Below are 8,665 nucleotides of genomic sequence, written 5' to 3'. Positions count from 1 at the left end.
CTGCAAAATATCACATAAACCTGACTTCCTTCATCAGCAGGGTTACTAGAATGGCAACTCAGGGAGATTTGGAGGACCAACTGGGTTGGATTTCGGAAAGGCATGTACCTTTTCTCATGGCAGGATTCTAGATGCATTGGTAGATTATAAGTTAGGGAAGCTCCATGTGGGAAATTAGTAGCTGTTTTAATAACCACACCCAAAGGTCACTGACTCCGGGTCGATGTCAAGGTCTAGGGGAAAACCTGTGTTGGTGGGACGGGCGACTCTGCCCTCAGCCCTCTCCCAGGCAACATCTTTCTAGAAAGCAAGCTTCTGAAATTTCTTAATGGCTGAAACTCAGATAGTTAGTAAATTGGTAGGATGGAGGAAATGAAAACTGTATGCCTCTCCAAAGGCTAGCTAGCCTAGCTCAGATCTGCCAGGGCGACTTTTACCCAAAATGAAAGGTCCTTTACCTTGAATCTCAAGAGTCACACAAGTACACAAGGGAGATTTCTGAGTTGGTGGTAACTGTAAAAGGAAAAATCGCTGAAGGTTTTTTGCCAAATGGTGAGTTGAATGGGAGCAAAGACCAGCCTGCACTAATCTGGCCTTCTGATGGGGGGGGGAGGGGCAGTTTGACGGGAAGGTTTACTGCTGAGACTCCACAGCTTCCACCACCCCAGGGCTGTATTTAGTAACTCACACTCTACTCCATTAAATGTGTTTGGGTTCCCAGCCTCCACCCACCGCACTCCCCCTGGACCGAACGAGGGAGCCCTTAGAAGGTAATAAGAATGCCGAGAGCTTGGAGAGTCTGGGAAGAGGTTGGAAAGCTCTCGGAGCCTCTCCCTGCGAGGCCCTATCCCTGCTGATAAGGATGGGAGCGAAGCTGGCTGACAAGTGATTGGAAACAGGAGTTCCCAAAGCCTTTAACCCCTCCCTAGCCTGCCTGGGTGTCTGGAGTCTCTAAATGCTGAGGCCCATCTCCTTGTGGCTTCCTGCTTTCTGTATTAAGGCTCTCTAGCTCCCCTTCCCACCCCAAACCTCTCCAGCTGCCTCTCCCTTTGTCCCGATGGGTCACTGAATGCCGTCCTTCTGCCTGGAAGGCGACTACCACCACTGAATGTTATGACATAGCCCCTCCACCTTCAGGCGGCTGGGACACCTCCCTCTGGTCTGTACCCCACCCACCTGCCACCAGACTCTGCACACTGAGCCCACATGCCTCTCCCAGTCCGGGGCTGCCGTTCAGCAGAAGAATATCGGTTCTGTTTGGTGTTTAGAGGTCCAGGAGCAGAAAGCCCAGTCCCAGCAGCCTGGTCGCAGACCCATTCTCTGCTGCCCTGGCTGGCTGTAGAGCCCTATGGGACCTTGGCGGGTCACCCCCAAACCAGACCTGATTTTTCTGAGTCATCCCAAAGGCCTTCCACCCACCTAGGTGTTGCCTGGTGCATGGGCAGGCCTCATACTGGGACAGATGACTAGAGATCTGTTCCTGGCAGTGGCCAGCAGGGCTCACTCAGAGAGGAAGCTGTCCCTTACCGTGGCTGGGAATAGGCCTTCAGGAGAAGCCAGGTCCCCGGGCCACAGTAATTAAGTGTAAAAGAGCTTCCTTCAGTAGAATGGAATTCAGATAAACTGCCATTATCATGCGAAGCAGCTTTGCACCTTAAAGTCCTTACCCAAACAGGCAATTTAATTAAATCCCTAATCTCCCCTGGCCTGTTGTGACCCCTTCCCTACCCGCTCCCCCACCCTCCCAATGACTTGAGAGCTTCAAGATTCCATTTAAAACACTTAATCTGTAAAGAAGCAAAACATACCCCCCAAATAGTGGGTCTCACTATGGGGTCCCCTTTGAGGATCTGGTCCCCGTGTCTTAAGGTGTTGTTAGTTCCCTGGGGTGCTGGGTGTGGGTGGCCAGGATGAGCGTGATGATGGGAATACTGGCCAGGACTGCGGTCAACGTGATAGGAGTGGGCATGGCCTTGAACAGGAGGGTGTGTGCATCACACAGCCCCACCAGCCCCCACTCACCCCCCACCCCGGAGACTGGTGCCCATTTAGGATCCAATCTCTGCGATGAAATGTCTGCAGCCTCACCACCCAGAGCAAGTGTGTAGCGGCCCTATTAGACTTGCTGTAAGGCCCCTGGTGTTAAGCCCAGAAGAGGCAGGAATGAACAAACTGACGTGATGGAGGGTGTCCCCATTTGTGAGGCTGCAAAGGCCTCTGCTGGGAACCACAGGGGGGATGACAAGCGCCTCAGTGAGAGCCAAATCCTTTGAGGGGAAGCTTAACGGAATAGTTTGGAGTTTAGGTTATAGGTTGGGGGTGAGATTAGGATAAAGCAAGAATGGAATGGGGCAGGAGGAGGGTAAGGGTAGGGAAAAGGGTTGGCCCAAGAGCACGGATAGAGAACAACCCAATAGTACCTTCTAGTATCTGCAGAATGCTTTAGGATTCTGTGTCTTCGTGTGGGGAAAGAAGGAAAGGAAATCACAAATCACATATCAAACCCACAGCATATGTTATCTCTTCAGTTTCAACCTACAAAGGTAAATCTTATTCTCCACCATCACCACCGCCACCAGAGAAGACGAATGTCCAGTGGGAAGGGGCCGGCCGAACCAGGGTTCCGACGTTGGCCTGCCATACTGAGAAGTTGATGCTCTCCTGGTAAACCACAGATCAGCCGCAGGGATTACCATGTTGGAGGGGGGGTTAACCACCCAAGAATCCTCATGTCTCCCCTCCCTCCTGAAGCAAGAATGTTTCCTTCCTGAAATAATCCGTTTCCTCTGAGCAAGAGCAGGAAGGCCTCAGCAGAGAGGAGGAAATCAGCTCACAGCCCCGAGAAGGTAGCGCAAGGGAGCTGGGCTCGTCAGGGGCTACTTGGGGCTCAAACTCAAGAGGAAGAGGAACCCCAGAGGAGTTTTCTTTGCAGGAAAGAAGCATCAGAGGCTGTGGTAGGGGAAGGGGCATAGGTAAGTCATATAAGAACCACCAGACCTTACCATTTTATACCTCATTCCTTTGGTGGGGATGAGCAGAGGAACCGTCTCTATCTGGGAAACAGTGAAACTCACATCACCCTGAACCCTGCACTTTTTCTGTTAATTGCATAGACTGCACTGTGCCTGGAGAATGTGTGAACCTTCTTTTGAGGAAGTTTTATTTCTGGAAATAGGACTCTCTGGATTCATGAAACGTCCCTCTTTCTTGGGGGATCCCCTACTTCCTTGTATGGTGGGTTTCTGCATGAAGAGCAGGAGCTCTTTAGGGAGGTTCCAAGAAATCTTATGAATAAAGGAGTGAAGCTGGGGTGAAGGGAGTTGGGGCAACCCAACAGCCAGCCCCTGAGGGAGGGCCCCTGCCCTTCGATCCTTTAGTCCTGAGCAGGGTCTGCCCAGCCACCCTGGTGTTGGTCGCCTTGCCTCCAAGCCAGGTGTTTCCAAAGGCCATCCACATGGAAAAGCAGGTACAGCCGTTTTGACTCCAGCAAGACAGCCCAGGACAGAGGAAGCCGCCTTGGCTCCAGGGCTGATGTGGGTGGGTCAAGAAAGTGGGATTTTGGACAAGATCTGTTACAGAGTCCTTTGTCTCTCTAACAGCAAAGACAGCAGAGAAGAATGTTAAAAGGCTGTCTTGGTCTCCAGAACCCCTCTGGAAGCAGATGGCTTGTCAGCAGGTTCCAGGGCAGGCCCCAGAGGCCCGGGAGCCTTATTGGAATGCAATTACCCTAAGTGCTAGCTGTTAGGGTGAGGAGGCAGGAATGCAATTAGGGAAGGAGCGCCTAGTGAGCTTTCATTGATTAACCTGCCCTGTCTGCTTCCATTCCCCGCTGGGGTGACTTTGGGGCCCTGAGGGTTGCCCTGTGCCCCAGGGTTATGAGAAAGAAAAACAGTCGCTGCAGAAAGCGAATGCCAAAAGCAGGGTTCCTAGGCCTCAGGAGGGCTTGTGGACTGGGAAATTGCCTGGGAAATATACTTGCACAACATGCAAAATGTCCATTTTCTAAGGAAGAGTTACTCCATTCCTCACATGCTTTGAGGGCTCTGCAGCCCTCCTAGGTTAAGGACGGGGCCAGAGGAGAGAGAGATCAGCTTGGGGGTTGGAAGGGTCTTCAGTTTTCAATTCCCAGGGGCCGTGATCCATCTGGGTGCGATTCTGGGACCCCCACTTATCAGCAAGTTACTGAGCCTCTCTCTGGACCTGAGTGCCATCTCTAAAATGAAGGTAAAAATACCTACATCCTGAGGTTGGTGAGAGAATTAGATGACATAAAGAATGCAAAGCTTTAGCCCGACACCTAACCCTTAGGAAGCTTTCAATAAACGGGAGTCATTTTTATTAAGACTATCTACTATATATTGTTACTACTAAAAAAAAATACTAAAAAAAAAAAAAAGACTATCTACTAACGTTCGGAAAATAAGGTGGGGCATACACGTGTCCTCTTTTGACTGGTCTTTTGACCCCCAGCTCATCGTCCAGATTCCACAGAAAGCCTTGGGCAAGACCTTCCTCCGAAATAGAGTGGGCCCATGAGACCCAGGTTCTCCAGACACTGCCTCCTTGAATAAAACACTTGTGCCCTGGAGGGCGGCAGGATGCAGCCACCCTGGGAGAGGCGAGCTTCTGGAAGTGGGGGCACATCTGATGTCTGTGTGATGTCATTGCAGTGGCGGGGTTTCTAGGCCTGAGTTGAAGTTATCACTGGCCTGCCTCATTGAGAGAAGTTTCTGGAAATCACAGTCAGGGTCATCGTGCTGCCTGTTGGGTTGATACAATCACATACTCAGCCAAAATGGACTTCTCTATCCTAACAGGTCCGAGAATGAGACAGATCCAGGGCCTAACATCTGCAGAATGTAGTCTGGTTGTGGGACTAGGAAAGGAAAAACAAATCTCTCCACTTTCTTTCTGTAATACGCATGTCTTTTTGTTTGCTGTATTTTTGATGCTTTGATGTGGCCTGCTGACACTGGAGGGACCCCCCCCCCCGCCAAGGTTAACCAGTTTCTAGAGATAATAAAAAACTCACCTTCCAGTACGCCCCCCCCCCATACAAACCAACCCATCCAGAGTCCATAATCCTAACCATCTCCTTTATTGAGTTCTTGTGCTCCAAACCAGTATCCCCCTGCCTTCATCCTCCAGGGCCATGGACGAGGGAGGGCCCCTGGGCCCCAGACCTGCTGAAAATCCTAAACCTGCCTACCCCTTCTCTTGGGATCTCTGCATATGACACAGATGCAAGTGTCTTTTTAATGGCAAGTGTCTCCTCGACTGACCTCACCACATCTGAATAAAACCTACGCTTTAGAGATGCCTGGGTGGCTCAGTCAGAGAAGCGTCTGCCTTCAGTTTTGGTCATAATCTCAGGGTCCTGGGATTGAGTCCCACATCAGGCTTCATGCTCAGTGGGGAGCCTGCTTCTCGCTCTGTCTGCTGCTCTCTCTCTGACAAATAAATAAAATCTTGAAAAAAAATTAAAAAATAAAAACTACCCTTTAAAAATACCTTCCTCCCCCTACACATTTCCCTCCTCTGAGGTCCTCAGAGCTCTCCTCCCTCAAAACCTACAGACCCCCCACCCCCTGCAGCCACAGGGCCCTGCTCCTCAGTCAAAGCCGGCTCTGCCTGTGGGGTCAGAAGCCGTGTGGTCTCAACTCCCTCAGGCAATCCTCGGGTCGAGGGCCATGGGAGGATCTTGACTCCATGGTTCCCAGGAGAGAAGACACCAAAAGAGCACAGGAGGTGGAGCTGGCCGTACACTTGTTTGTTCTTCAATCATTCATTTATTCATTCATCATTCGTCTCCCTCCCCATCAATCATTCATCTGCTTATTTATTCATGCAGCGTGTTTGTACTACTTCCTGGCTCTGTTTCCCGCAGATGTTGGTTCTCTCCTGCTTTGATCTGTCCCCTGTTCCTGCAGCATCTGCACCGTGGAGGCCTTCTGATGTCCCTTTGTCAGTCATGTGGCAGGGAGGGTGGCTCGCTCTCAAAGGAGCCTACGACAATCCAAGGGACAGTGCAGGTTGTCCCCGGCCTGGAAGTCCCCTTTCATGTCAGGATCTGACCTTTTGATGCATGGGTCCATGGGGGGCGGTAGGGAGGCTACAGAGGGGTGTCCCAGGTCTGGCAAAGTATGATGTCTCTGAACATGCCTCCCAGGTGCTAACAAACCACTCTCCCGGGAGCCAGGAGGTTCCAGCAGACTCTAAAGCTCCAGGCCTAGTTGTAAAGCCTAGGCTCAGCACTTTGGGGGGTATGGAGAACATAACATGGAGAAACTGGTGCTAGAACGTTAGAGGCCTGAGCTGACAGGTCTCCCGGCTTCTATCCACTCCACCACACCTCAGACCGGAAAGTCTTCTGTCAGTCAGCAATCAGAGATCCTTCTATGTATGTCAGACCAGATAAACCACTTCTGCTCAAATCCCTGCCATGACTTCCCCTTCACTCAGAGCAGATGCCCAGGCCCAGGACAATTGGGTCCCATGCACTGCCCTATACTCTCTCTTTCCAGATGCCATTGGCCTTGACCTCAACTCACCATCCATACTCTTGCCTGTATCCCAAGGGTATACCCACAACTGCCTGATATGGAGCAGGAGGAGCTCAGTAAAAACCTTCCTTGGGGGGGCACCTGGGTGGCTTAGTGGGTTAAAGACTTTGCCTTCGGCTCAGGTCATGAACCCAGGGTCCTGGGATCAAGCCCCGCATCGGGTTCTCTGGGAAGCCTGCTTCCACGGGAAACCTGCTTCCTCCTCTCTCTCCCTGCCTGCCTCTCTGCCTACTTGTGATCTCTGTCTTTCAAATAAATAAATAAAATCGTTTTAAAAAGAAACAAAAAACAAAAAAACCTTCCTTGGGTGAAGATAGGAATGAGCTCTCGGAAGTTCTGAGGGTGAAGCCGGCGGAGCCACGGGCCATGAAGTCTGGGGTTTCCTGAGGTGGAGCTGAAGGTGCGCCCAGTGGCCTCCACAGGCTGTGTCTGCCGAGCCAGGAGCCAGGCAGAATCACCGGCTGCCCGCTTTCTCAGGGAGGGAAGGTAGGCAGCCGTGTTGGCGGGGATCGCGCTAACTCAAGATGCCAGCTCCGTGCCGCTCTGGGGCTGGCCAGCGCTCTGGATGTCATTAGCTGATTTGTTCTGCTCTGCAGAATGTACTTTTCATATTTAGGCAGAAAAAACAGCTTTCGGTCCTCGTGCCCTTTCTTCTGTGAGCTATAGCACATGGCCTGCTTATTATGAATTAATCCTCTAAAGAGCATGTTCATTATTCTAATTTAATTGTGCTTCGTTTCAGAAAATAACTAAACCCAGTGCGGAATAAACTCCAATGCTGATCGGTTTTCAAGAAGTTAACCTAAGACAAAATACTGCTAGAGGGGCAGCAGCAATTTGGAATCATTAAAGGCAACCCATGTAAATAATAAAAACAAAACTAAAATGCAGAATTAAATTAAGGAATAGGAAATTAAATTTGTGAATCTGATCTGAAATTGAGGCCCTATATGCACAGGCTTACCCTGGCTTGGCTCTTTGCTCAGGAGTGCTGGGGCGGGAAGGTTCTGCAGAGGTTCCCATTCCCAGGACGCGGCAGGCAGGAGGAAGCTCCCAGGAGGATGCCCAGGAAATGTGGCAGAATGTGGCCGAGCTGCTGGGAGTGGTCAGCCCCAGGCAGAACAGACCCTTCTGCCTTGCTCCCCACTGTGTCCCCGATGCCCTCCCACAGGTGCCCCAGCCCAGGACAGGGACTGACACCAACCTCGCTCAGGACCTCTCTACCAACACCGTGGGAACCCCGTTCTAGAAGCCGAAGACCCAGATTCCAACATCAAGATGGGTAGACCTGTAACAGGCAAGAAGAGGAAGGCTTCCCAGCTTTAAGGTGAGTGAGAGTTCAGGGAACCAGAGACAGAGTTCGACCATAACTCAGAGACCTCCTTCTGTACTTTCCCAGGAGGTTTAGACCCTGTCCCTGGGGCGTCTTATCTCCATACCTACCCCCACCCTATCTGGGCTCTCCGCCTCTCTTCCTCTGCATCCCCCCAGCCTGCACATGTCTTCCTCCTACCTGGTGCTAGGGAAATTCTATTGCCTTCCTGACCTCAGTGTCCCCATGAGGAGGAGTAGATGCAGTAAATGACCTGGGGAGGAGCTGGAGCTCGGCCATCGCTGCTGGTGCAGTTTCTGCTCCCCAGGCAGGGGCTCACACACACACGCTCTATGTGCAAATACACACTCGTGAACACCTGGGCACATCCAGGCTCCTTCCTCTTTGAAGTCCTTACTTAGGCTGTGTTTCTAGAGCACCACAATTAGTTGAAAAAGAAAACTCCTGTCAATGGACTGCTTGCCTGGATTCCCAAAGGCAAACATTCAAAGAGATGGCCATATCCCAGCATCTGAGTGAAGCTTTCCATTTATTTTTTTTTAAGCTTTATTTATTTATTTGAGAGAGAGAGACCATGAGCCGGGAAGGGGCAGAGGAAGAGACACTCTCAAGCAGACTCTGCACTGAGCTCAGTGCCCCACATGGGGATCCCAGGACCCCGAGATCATGACCTGAGTGGAAACCAAGGGTCGATGCTTCACCGGCTGTGCCACCCAGGCGCTCCTGAAATTTTCCATTTTTATCTTCATTTCGGGTTTTACACAGACAG

The sequence above is a fragment of the Mustela putorius genome, unplaced genomic scaffold (genome assembly GCF_011764305.1).
Source record: "Mustela putorius furo isolate JIRA1106 unplaced genomic scaffold, ASM1176430v1.1 tig00000281_pilon_pilon_pilon, whole genome shotgun sequence".
NCBI lineage: Eukaryota > Metazoa > Chordata > Mammalia > Carnivora > Mustelidae > Mustela > Mustela putorius.
Note: the sequence above shows the minus strand (reverse complement) of the source record.